The sequence below is a fragment of the Microtus oregoni genome, unplaced genomic scaffold (genome assembly GCF_018167655.1).
Source record: "Microtus oregoni isolate MIOR12 unplaced genomic scaffold, Mior012 000001F_ref0000356, whole genome shotgun sequence".
NCBI lineage: Eukaryota > Metazoa > Chordata > Mammalia > Rodentia > Cricetidae > Microtus > Microtus oregoni.
The window spans coordinates 9,160,364-9,173,143 of NW_024543060.1; the positions used below are offsets into that span (position 1 = coordinate 9,160,364).

General features: G+C 50.3%; 1 protein-coding gene and 1 pseudogene across 2 annotated transcripts in view; one reads left to right on the forward strand and one right to left on the reverse strand.

Moving 5' to 3' along the window:
- Pebp4 (phosphatidylethanolamine binding protein 4) overlaps positions 1 to 12,780 on the forward strand; it is a 210,536-nt gene that overhangs the window by 4,468 nt on the left and 193,288 nt on the right. The window lies entirely within an intron of this gene.
- Positions 10,500 to 11,627, reverse strand: LOC121458014 (annotated as a pseudogene).

Below are 12,780 nucleotides of genomic sequence, written 5' to 3' on the forward strand. Positions count from 1 at the left end.
CCCTTTAGGATGGGACCTTTGGACTCCCTATTAATTCGTTACTTCATTAATCCCAAGGGAGTCTCCCACTCTGTGTTGCTATTGCTGCAAGGATCCACTAGATGGAAGTGTCGACTGCCAAGCTCCTGATCTCCCTCCTGGGAGGAATAGGAGGCCAGTCAGGAGAATCTGATCTCATTGGGTTTACTTGATTGTCCTGGGATGCAGACACACAGCAGAGAGGTCATGGTCTTGGCCACGCCCTGAAATCTACAGTCTCATCTGGAGGTGAGGGTGGAATTGAAAGAAAATAGACTTAATGCAACCTAGGAGTATCAAGACCAGAAGGAAGGATTGGGGGAAGCAGAGGGCAGAGAGGAGAAAGGGGTGTGTACTAGTACAGACCTAACAGACCCGTGAGAAGGTAAAGCCGGGGGTACTGTAAGTGCACCAAGTATCACTTCATGCATCTATGCCATTGGCCCTCTCAGTTCTCTCAACAAGCCTAGGGACTAAGTATTTGCTTTTGTAAAGGGGTTAGTGGTAAGTCCCAGGATCCTGACTGGATTACATGTTTGTCCCCAAACCAAACATTGGCTTCAGTTCTCCACACTGAGGGGTTGTGGGGGTGGGGAGTAGCAAGGGCTGTTCTGGTGGATGTAAGGATCTAGCCAATGCTAAGCTGGGCAGTGCCAGTGCCAGTGCCAGGCTCAGCACATAGGTCTGTTCAATATCCAACTCTAGAACCCTTGGGCTCCAGCAGTCAGTCACTGCCCAGGGATCTGAGGAGGACACGAGGGATCATCCTTAAAGAGGGTGGTGGCTGGAGCTTCCTTGTAGAGATCAAGGAAAGAGACAGCTATAGAGAGAGTAATGAGAGGGGCAGAGAGGAAGTAGATGCCATATTGGAACAGCGTACCTCAAAAGCTAAGCAGGGGTGGGAAGGACTTGAGTCTTCAGCTAGAGGAGGAAGGCATTTCCTCAGAGTCCACAGGGTTGATGGAAAAAGGCAAGAGTTGGCACATGGCTCCACGAAAACAATACCTCTTTTCCAAAGTGGCTGAATTTAAGCCATCAAAGTAATAACTATCAGGGGACTTTCCCAGGGAGATCCCACCCCCACCATGCCAAGCAAGCTCTGAGGCCTGGGCAAGAGTGCCTCAGGCATGGGGCAGGTCTCTGCACCCTCATGGAGGTCCCTGCCCCGCCACACCTTTGCATAGGCTTCTCCCATAGTTGCCCCTTGTTTCCCCCTCCGGGAAGACTTTCCTGACTGCTGGCTCTGAACCTCACTTCCGTCCTTGCTGATGTCTTGCTCGAATCTCATTAAATATCCTCTGCCTTCTAACCAGAACATCTGCACTCCCTCTGTTGCCCAGCCTTATCCTCATACCACAGCAATCACAGTAAACACGGACTCACCTACAGCACCTGCTGGCATGGTGGATCCTGTGCTGGGTGACTGGGTAAGAGGGAGTGAATGAAGAAGTGGATGGTGGATGGATAATGGATGGATGGATGGATGGATGGATGGATAAATAGATGGGTGAACATACAAGTGTACAGATGGATGTACAGATGGACAGATAGATAGTGAGTAGATGGATGGATGGACATGTGGATGGATGGATATACACATGAATGGATAGGTGACTGAGTGGGTTAACAGATTGATGAATGGACAGATGGCAGGCACAAAAACCATACCTTGGTGTATAAGCTATGAATGGTAAGCCCCACTGCTTGCCTGTTACGCTGTCTGGAGTCCTAGGCACTGTTGAGACCAGAGACTCAGGAAAGCATTATCTTCCCAGGTGGAGTTAGCTCAGAATGGGAAGGAAAAGCAGGAAGGGAAATGGAGAAGGTCAGGGGTCCTCCAAGGGCAAAGGAATTCAGGAAGCAGGATGCCTCCCTTTGATCTGTGGCTGAGAACTGAGGGCCAAGAGCAAGCTGGTTAATGGATGCTTTTCTCCCCTGGTGTTGCCACCCCGTGTTCCCTCTCCTGGTGTTCCTTCTGACAAACATGAAGTGGCCAGCATTTTAAAATGCATCCCGTTCTCCAGCCAACGAAAATGAATAGCGCCGAGAAGCGTCTTGACTAAGGCTTATTCTTCACTTTAAATCTAACCAGCTGGAATCCTCTCGAAAGGAACAAATTGCCCTTAAGTGGGGAGTATGTGCTTGCATTAGAGGGATAGAATAAAAGCCACAGCACTCTGTCCTGCTGTCCCCTAGGTTTCCAATCAAGATCCTGAAAGCCAGTGACCCTGAATGTTCTCCAGAGCCGAGCAGGCACACCCCCCTGCCGCCTGTGTCTGCAGCAGCACGTCTGTGTTGCCGCCCCCTAAGGACCACCTCCTTGCCAACATTGTGAAGACAAGTTTCTCAAGGGCTAGCAATCTGGGGACAGGCACAAGGCGCAGGCAGCCACAGACTGCCTTCAGCAGGGCTTAGCTCTCACAGGCCTACCCCAGCCTTCTCTTTCCACATGGAGGAGGAGCCTGCTACAGTCATGGAAGATTTCACTGTGGGATGACACAGGGCTTCAGAAACCCTGGATAATTCTGGGCAGAGTGAGCAGCATGGCTCCTGGTGGAAGGGACAGATTTACGGGGTCTGGAATCAGGCCTTCCAAGCAGAGGGGAAGTGTACTTGTATACACTGTACCTGTAGGCATTTGCTCGAGGGTCTGTGACCACACAGGCTAAGCCATGTTAGTAACCTAAAGAGATTTGCACACTGTGTTCTCTGCACCATGAAAGTGCTATTGACTTAAAGATAGAAGATGCCATCACTTCCAGAGTAAGTGGAGGAGGCAAGCAGGTAGCCCCAAAGCAGAGGGATATGGGGTACCCGTGTGCCATGACTAGTGAGGGACAAACAGCAGCTGGAATGACCAGGTGGGAAAGTGAGGTGTGGAATGTAGCAAGGCCCTAATGGGGAGCCAGGATTTCATCTAGAAGCTACTTGAAGCCACTATCTCATGTTTAGGCAGGGGATCGTGAGCCACGTTGGAAGAGCAAGGTCATGGTGGCCACAGATAGGATGGGGGAGGGGAAACTGAAAGAACCCCATGGCAAAGCAGAAAGAGATGTCAGGGTGGTGGTATCCTCGAGGTGCTGTATCTGTGGGGATAGCAGGAGAAGGGTAGGGTGGGTGTAATCCTCAGGTTTCTGAAAGATATGGGCAAGTGGGTTTGAGTGAGGCTGAGTAGCCAATTTATCATTCCAAACAGGACCTTCTGAGAACTGAGGCCGCATTTTTTATACTCATGCCTAGATGTGGTCCCCTTGGGCACTGTCCCAGCACAGCACACAGCAGCATACCCTGATCCTAAGAATGGCACCCCCACCAAGCAGGAGACACAAAGGAAGCCTTAGCTCTCCAGGGATAGCACCCGGCAGTAGCCCCTTATGTTGTTCAGCGTCTGAGGTCCGTGTGTGTGCAGCAGAGCTGCAGACAGACACACAGCCTTGTCTGATTGATTTCAGACAGAAAGACTGGGCTGGCTACCTGGAACGGGGTCTTCAATGCCTGAGTCGGGTGAAGGTTATAGAGCAGAAGGGTCCTCAACCTTTCTAACGCTGCGACTCTTTAATACAGGTCCTGACGTTGTGCTGATCCCCCAGCCACAAAATTATATCTTCGTTACTCCATAATTGTAATTTTGCTGCTGTTATAAGTCATAATGTAAATACCTGCTATGCTGGATAGCTGCTGTGTGAGTCCCAATGGGGTCACGACCCACAGGTTGAGAACCACTGCTATGGCGGCAGCCTCTCGGGTAAAGGATGTGGCAAGTTAACAGGCGCTGGCCAGAGGTGTCAGGCTAGACATGCGGTGGAAAATATGCATTGGAGCCAACTGCAAGAGAGTCCTTGGTGGTTCTCGTGAGGGGACTAGGGAGAGAAAGAAAGTGGACGTTGTGGGGTAGGCTGGTGACTCATGTCAGTTGGCCAAGAGACAAAAACACCCAGGGGTGTTTAAATCTGGCAGGACAGAGCAGATAGGTGGAGCGATGCCAGATTGTGTGTGTGTGTGTGTGTGTGTGTGTGTGTATGTGTGTGTGTCTGTGTAGTGTGTGTGTAGGGGCCTGGTTCTGTCGGAAACCTTTACATCTGACCTGCATCAAAAGAGAAGGACCATAGAGGGAAGCCCACAAAGAAGACTTCCAGCTAGCCCCACAGACCTTGGAACTCACCGGATCACTAGAGTAAGGAACTCCCAAAGGCCAGGAAGTGGAAGAGGGGGCGCTGCCAGCTCTGGGGTGAGGGCCCTGTGCACCGGAGTCTCACCAGCAGAGCCCCAACTCTGGGGCATAGAAACGATGTGGGAGGTACCCTGGGAATGAGTGGGAGGGCTTTGGGCACGGAACACGAGGGATGGATACTCAAGCTGTCGGGTATGAGAGGAAAGGATAGTGAAGGAGAAGGTGAGAGGCCGCAGCAGCGGGGAGGGGTCATGGCATCCTTGTCCTCTGCCTTCCCTAGAAAAGAGAGGGCATCCTACCACCCTAGAACAACAGTCTAAGAGCAGAAGGTAAATGTGACAGGGTGAGGAGACCACCAGTAGGAAGGCCATCGACACACCAAACAACAGTTTAGGGAAGAATTGGCGAGATATTTACTCATTGCCTAGCACCTAACCAGAGCTTAGTGAATGGTAGCAAGTTGTATTGGGTGTTATTGTCCAAAGGGACTGGGGAAGGTTTGCAGTTTGTCTTTTGAAAGGCAAAGTATGGAAAAAGGACCGCTTTCTGAGGCTGTGGGATGCCTGTGTGGTTGGAGGCAAGAGCTAGGAACCCATGAGGGCAAGGCTACAGAAGTAGGGGTGTCAACAGTCAGAACTGAAGCTGGGTAGGCAGATGAGAGCATCAGTTACAGACTGGGACACATCCAGAAGACTCTGCTCATTCAGGTGTCATTGACTTCTTTCTTAGCTCTAGTGGTCCAGCCTGTCTGTGTCCCACTTCAGCCTAGGCCACATGGCCATCCGTTGTCTGGGGGCCACTTCTAGATGCAGCAGAGCCAAGTGGTGAGGAGGGGGGCCAAGAAATTCCCCAAGACGACAGGTGAAATAAGTAGCCCCAGACAGCAGACAGGCCCGTTGTTCTTTCACAAACAGAAAACCTACCCTGAGAACATCCACTAGCGCTTCTGCTAGACTCAGGGTGCCATTCACTCGCCGATGCATGCATCTATCTGTGCAGCCGTCATTCATTCATTCTATTCATGCTTCCATCCACATCTTCGTTCGTCCAACCCTCTGCTTATTGGAACTAATCTTGATGGAGGTTTGCTTTCTGCAGCTCCTGCCAGACACAATTTCAGGAGCAAGGGATGCAGACAGCACACTACTGCCCTGCCCAGACATCTCAGAATAAGAAGGCTCTTCGTGACTGCCATTTCCACGCTCCTTAAACACTGAACGGTGAATGAAACCAACTATAGTGGAGCTGGGAATGCAGCTTCCTATAAACCATGTGTAGTGGCACATACCTGGCATCCCATCGAAACTCAAAGTCATCCTCAGCTACACACTGAGCTTGAGGCCAGCCTCAAATAATAAACATGCCTCCAAAACTAAAACAGAATAAACCACATGCTTAATGAGCCGTGTCTTACTGCAGGGTGACAACTTTGGTAAGCCCCTTGGTCTTGACCTTTGACATAGTTCTCTTCATTCCTCCCCAACCCCCTGCCAACATCTTTCTTGTTGAACTCAGTGTTTTAGGACTTGCAGGACTTCCAGCCAAACCTGGGTCTACTTGGGATCCCCAGGGGTCCCTCAAATGACCACCCCAAGCACCAGCTGGTGCTTGCTCCAGGAGCGCAGCATCTGATGTCTGATCTCAGCCCAGGCTCCCAGGCAAGGGGTGAGGAAGCACTAGCAGATGTTTTTCAGATCAAATGATGTCTCTTTGAACAATCGTGTGGGCCGCTTGCATGGAAGGGCACATGGGACCCGAGAGGAGAGTTCAGTGGGTTTGCATCTGGTTGAGGCAGGAACGCGTGTCTGTGTCTGCGGCTCTTTGCTGCCCACAGTGGTCTGTTGAGCTTCAGTAAAGGCTTTTTAGAGTTCCGCACATCTGCCCAGTCATTGTCACAGTCATCTGAAGGGTTGAGCGCAAGCATCTCAAAAACTACAGAGACTTGCTGCTTGCCCTCACTCGAGAAAGAAGCTTCAGAGAGGAGTTCTGAGAAAGGCTTTTGCAGATTTTTTTAAGAGATGTAGAGCATTATTTATTGTTCACACTTGCACAGTTGGTGGCGAAGGGAGGCAGGGAGCCAAGGAGGGACAGTGACAGGAGGCAGTGCAGTGTGGAAGCTTGTTTGTTACCCTGACTTTAAAGGTTTCGCTCACTCTGCAGGGACCAGTGTGCCCCATCCTGTTGGGGAGATCATTGTATATCATGAAGTCTGCCTGATCCTAATCACAGCCTTGTGGGCATCATAAACAGGCTAAACAGGTTTCAGGGCCTCTCTTTTGCAAATGAGGAAACACAGTTGCAGGGAAATGATTTAATAGACTTTATATTTTAGATCAGTTTTAGGTTTGCAGTAAAATGAAGCAGAAAAATCAAAAGTCCCCCTCTCTTCTCCCCAGCTCCTATGCACATAGCTGCCAATATCCATCTCTGTTACCCCAAGCTGGTGTTGTACAGTCCATGGTTTTGTGGTTTCCTCATGACATGTGGCCGCTGTTACAGAGTAACCCAGACAGAGTAAGCTCACCACTCTAAGGACACTTTGTATTCTTCCTGTTTATCCCTCCTCCCCGCTAAGGTGCCTGGCAACCGCTGATCTCTTCATTGTTTCCAATTTACCTTTTCCAGAGTGTTACATAGTTGGAATCATTTGACATGTAACCTTTTCAGACTGGCAGAGCCTCTGCTGCCACCAGGCGTCCTAACTCCTGTGGCAGTGTCTTCTTCCCCTCCAAGAGTTCAGAAAATGGTATCTTTGCTCAAGCCAATGACCAGCTGCCCTGGGCTCAGCTTTTCCTCTGAAGATTGCTCTTCCTCTAAATGGGACATTTCTGCCAAGACTTTGGTGTGACCGGAGGACCACTCCCTTCTGCCCTGGGGTCACTTTCAACGTTCCTTTTTCTTTTGGTCTCTCCAATGAGAATATGAACTTCTCCAGGGCAAATGCCTGTATGCCTGGGAAGGAAACACGATCACAGGTAGTTCTCATGGAGTGAGATTCATGCTGCGATACAGAGCAGAGGGCAGGCCACTGGGAGTTTTGTCCCTTGGTAATAACAGGGTACGCGTGATGATTTTCAAAGCACTTTCCCTGTTATGACAGTCTTTTCTGCATGCTCTATGCCATACTATAATTTCATATTTCCTATCTCAGATCAGTCCCCGTAGTTAGGCTAGATGGGTGTGGGGCTCTGTCTGAGGGAATCTGAGATCCAGAGAGGCACAGGGATTCTCCCCCAGATGCCCCAAGAAAAGACAAGTATAGTCCGTATAGTCCAGGGGTAAAACTCAGTTGGTAGAGTTCTCGCCTAGTAACACTCCTAGGTCTGATCCCCAGGAGTGAAGAAAACCAAGGGTGGTGCGTGTGCCTATAATCCCAGCACTCAGGAAATGGAGGCAGAAGGATGAGTTCAAGGACATCCTTGGTTACGTGAGAGGTCTAGGTCGGCTTGGACTACATAAGACCCTGTCAAAACGACGCACATTAACCTAGAGCCCTGGACTCACTGCTTGCTGCCTCCAGGCCTTATCTGAGTCTTGTCACTACCCCGGGACATTATTTTCCCACATCAGGGAGACCATTGCTCTGATGTACTGACTTCTAAGTCATTTGCTATTCCCTCCTCCTTCCATTTTCACCATGCCCGGGGGTTTATATGGAGATATTTACCGGCCCTCCTCCATGCTGCCAGCTGCTGAGCTGAGCGCATCATGAATGTACCCACACTTAAACCCCGACGCCACCTTGTACAGTAGCTTCTAGGAGACCAAGGTCTGGAAAGATTCCTCGGTAGGAGAGTCTGGAATGGAGCTCCCATCACTTCTTACTGTTTCCTGTGGGGACAGTGAGCCCCGCCACACTGCCACCTCCCGCTGTGAGTCTGGAAGAACCCCCCCCCCCCCCCACCGCAGCCTACATGGCCCAGTCCCTTTCCAGAGTGATGGAAAGAACACAGGCCTAGATGCCCAAATGTCTCTCTCCCCAGGTTCAGGGGAGAAGCCAGGACAGGAAAGCAGAACAGGTAGATTGCAAGGTTACCCCGGATCCCAAACACTTTCCTTTACAGATATGTGATTGCAAATGATCCATAAATGTCAAGTGTCTTAACCGAGGGACAGGTGGAGGAGGCTTGGTGTGGGACAGGGGTGTGTGCACATCATGGACTCTGCATTTCTTTGCTGCTTTTGGGTCTGCAGGGACAGAGTAACATTTAGACATAAAGACCTGTGTTCTTTCCATCACAGGGAATGAAGAGGAAGTAGACCATGGGGTTCCGGGAAGTGTGGCCCTCCAGACTTGCCACAGGAGGGTATGGTGAGGGAAGGGAACGCAAAGGTGTTCTAGGGGTACAATTCCCTAGCCTGCTTGTGGGTAGGCAGAGATGGCCTTCTGCTCAGTCTGGGGCCGCAATGAGAAGAGTCACCACCAGGGGGAGATAGGCGACCGTCATCCCGCCCCAGATAACCTAAAGCTCACTGCTTGACTGGGGACACCAAGGCAGGAAGGCCCCTGCTAGTTGGTGGCGGGTGAGGAACCCGTAAGTGAAAGCAGAATTCTCCGTGTGGATCTGGTAGGAAGTGTTAGGTCGCAGGCCCTGGTGGGTCTCTCTCTTCCCCAGTCCAGTGTGAAAATGCATTTCTGTTATGACAATACAAGTAACTATAAGTGGAATTCTTTCCATTTAAAATGCCCCTAATTAGCCCCTAACTCCTGATTAACTGGGTAAAAACGGCTGATAGGAAGAACAAGAGGTTACCTCCTGCTGCCTACCCCAGATCACAAAGCTTTTGGGGAAGTGCGTGTGGCTCCCTGCTCAGCCTGGGTTTCCCCAGCCTACAGACTTCCTGAGGGGAAGCTGTGAACCTTGAAAGCTGCCTGCCTCAGTTTGCAGAGGAAGCTCGGAGCCAGGGACCCTAAGAAGGTTTAAATCTTGGTGCTGCTGCCTGGAGCTCTGCCACCTCGTGCAAAGTCCCCAGTCCCCTAAGATTCCTTGTTCTCACCGTAGAGTCCGGAGACTATCCCTTCAAGGTTAGGAGCCTAAGGGCAGTCCTCTGTGGAATCCTTCTTGGTCCCGTCTGGGACGTTTCCCCCAGTGGGTGTCTCCCTCTTGCGGGACACAGATGGCTTCGGGGACCCATACTCTCTGGACTGGCCTCTTCTTCTCTTATTCATTTCCCTGTCTTCTCTCTGGTTGTCTCTCTTTCCCTTGGGCGGTCTTACCCACACACCAGTGACCTCAATCGTCCTGTGCGACTCTCATATGTGGTATGTCCAACCTCAGGCATCCGATCCCCTTCTGCGCCCTCACCAAACCTGCTCCATCCTCAGGTTTAACTCCAAGGATGGGCGGCAGGTGTAGCTTCTCCGTCTCTCTCCCTGTGCCCCTAGGGCACCAGGGAAACCGACTAGAAGCTGGCTACTTCTCTCCTCATGATCCAGGCTTGAATGGTTGCCAGCCCTTTTTTGACTTGGATTGTTGCCACAGTCCCTCCCCGAGTGTCCTTGTCACCACCACCTCTGTTTGTCCCCCAAGGCCCGGCATGTTCTCAGTGCAGCCATCAGAGGGAGCCCTTAAACCCACTGATCCTGATCAGTTCAAACCTTTGCTCAGAATTTGTCATGCTTCCCTTTGCTGAGTAAAAGCCCCGGCACAGCCAGTGCCTGCCAGAGGCCCTGGGATCTGACCTGGGCTTCGCATCCTCTCTCCTCAACATTTCTGCTGTGTGTCCACCTAACCTAGTTGGCTTCCCAGCATTCCAAAGGTCCTTTGTATACACACACACACACACACACACACACACACACCGTACTGCATGACTCTTTCACTCCCTTTTAGATCTTTGCTTGAAGGTCACCTCTTTAAGGAGGGCCTGCAGAGTCCCCTTGCTCCTCTCCACTTCTCACCCTCTTCGCAACCTTTCAACCTACGTCTAACTTCCTCATGAGCCCTGGGTTTTGCTAGTTTGTTTTTCTGTTGCCACAGTTAGAACCTAAGCTCTGGGAGGGCAGGACGATTGATCTGCTTAGCTTCCTGCTGCCCGTAAGCTGGAGGGCAGTCTGCACACAGCAGGCTCTTAGCACAGGTTTGTTGATCGCATGTGATTCAGAGAAGAATTCTTTCTTTTTTTTCCTTCCTTCCTTCCTTCCTTCCTGAAGCGGTGTTGTTGTTGTTGTTTGTTTGTTCTTTTGTTTTTCTTTACTGCGCATTAGTAAGGTTCCTTGGGAGTATTCAGAAAGATCACAGCCATGGTGTTTTTCCTGAAGGCTTATAGTCTTCCATAACGATTCAGAATGACTTGTATAAACTCCCTGTCAGACCAGCAGGACCACATTTATGCACCCATCATCTTCAGGATGGTTGGCAACTTGGGCACGCTTTCCTCAGCCCACCTTGCCTTCCTGTGTCACTAGGCCCAGCTGGCTCAGATCACATCAACAACTGTGCCTGTGGCGGTTACACCCAGCGTTGTATAGAATAGGGATGATGGATGCTTTTTCACACCAAGCACTGGCAGGCAAAAGGTGGCTTTCAGCTCAGGGTGTGTGAGACGGACTATTTTGAAACACAGGCCCACCGACCTAATGAACTTTTATATTAAGGTGGTTTCCTCATACAACCATTGCCAGTAAGGCAGACTTTAGTAACCATCCTCTTCTATGCCTTCTTTCTTTCTTTTCCTGTCCGAATAGCTCTCGATATTTCTGTTCTGCTGTGGAACAGTGGTCATTCATCCTGTCACTCGTATTATTTTAATAAAATGCTGATTGGCCAGTAGCCAGGCAGGAAGTATAGACGGGGTGACCAGGCAGAAAGTAGAGGCAGAGCAACGAGAATTCTGGAAAGAGGGAAGTTTAAGTCTGCAGTCATGACCTAGCCGCAGAGAAAGCAAAATGTGACTGCCTCGCCAAAAAAGGTTCTCAGCCACGTGGCTAACATAGACAAGATTAATGGGCTAGTTTAAGATGTAAGAATTAATTAATAAGAAAAGCCTGATCTACTAGGCTGATCAGTTTATGATTAATGTAGACCTCTGTGTGTTTTACTTGGGACTAAATGGCTGTGGGACCTGGTGGAACAGAAACCTCTGTCAACCCTCCTTGGGCATGGACTTTGTGTAGCGGGACTTCCCACTCCCCCTCCTTCTCTTTCTATTCCTGCTTGCTCCTGTTGGAAGGTGCTCTTGCTCTAGCCTGTCCCTCTCTGTCCAGCAGAGGAGCAGATAATGCTCCCGGCAGGGTCTTCTCCCGTTGTTTTCTCTGGTGTTTCTCTTTTCATGCATGTGTCTCAATCATTATTCATTTGCAGTTTTCCAGCTTGGCGCTATATTGATGGTAGGGCTGAGCCTTCAGACCAGTCTTCTGACTTTCTCTTTTTCTCCTGGTAACCCAGTCGCTACCCGTAGCACCTACAGTACGATTCAGTGTATTCACTGTGGGCATGATGACAGCAGGGGGGCAGTCTTCTGAAACCTCTGGGTCTCACCGCTCCTGTATGCAAAGTCTGTTGGTGTCTGACCCTGACGCTGTGTAGATGATGGTGGTGGTGGTGGTGATGTTCGAGATAACAAAGTGATTGACAGATAGTCTCAGTGGTCCAGGCAACTGCAGCAAACTTACAACCTGACAGTCAAAGCAAGGCCGAGCCTAGGTAGCAGGAGAGTGAAAATCAAGGTTTGTCTTTCTCCTTCCCTCCCTCCCTCCCTCCCTCCCTCCTTCTCTCTCTCCCTCCCTCCCCCTTTTCTTCTTCTTTTTCCTGGGACTCTGGGGTTCCTCAAGTAGGGTTGGACTGGAAAGAAGAAAAACATTGGGGGAGCAGACACTCTAGGTCCTCTTTGCACTCAGTATTTCTTCATAATGAACCATGTCACAGAATTCTTCACCAAGTCTATCTTCTTTTTTGTTGGTTGTTGTTTGAGACCGGGTTTCTCTGTGTAACAGTTCTGGCTCTTCTGGAACTCACTCTGTAGACCAGGCTGACTTTGAACTCACAGAGATCTGCCTGCCTCTGCCTTCTGAGTGCTGGAATTAAAGGCATGAGCCACCATTGCCCAGCGGATCTCCCTATTTCTAACTCTCCATACGTCTGGGGCTCCCCATCCTCCCAGATAGGGAAGGCTGTGTGAAGTGTACCTTGCTTGGTGTGTAGTCATGGAATGTCTCTTTTCTCCTCCAATCATCAGCAGTGTCCCAGAGCCCCCAAAGGGAGGTGTCAACAAGGCCAAGGTCAGAGAGGCAGGAGCAGGTGGATCAGGTCCTGCTTCTGCCAGGCATTGTTCTCTGAGCCAGCCCACCAGGCTCCTGCCTCAGAGCTCTCAGGGAAGTGTGTGCTCCGCTGCCCACCTGCCCAACCCATGGTGGCTTGCAGAAGTTGATGCAAACCAAACCTAACACAGAATAACCAGAAGGGCAGCATTTGGGTCATATCAATGTGCCTACAAAGAGGATCAGAAGCTAGCCAATCAAGGCCAGGACAGATGTGAGCTACAAGATTTAAAAACTTCTACATTCCCCAAAGTGCCTCGCAGAGAAAAAAGTCCAACACAAGCATTTATTGTCTTTACACATAAGGGTTCTTGAGAAATCAGTATCAGAG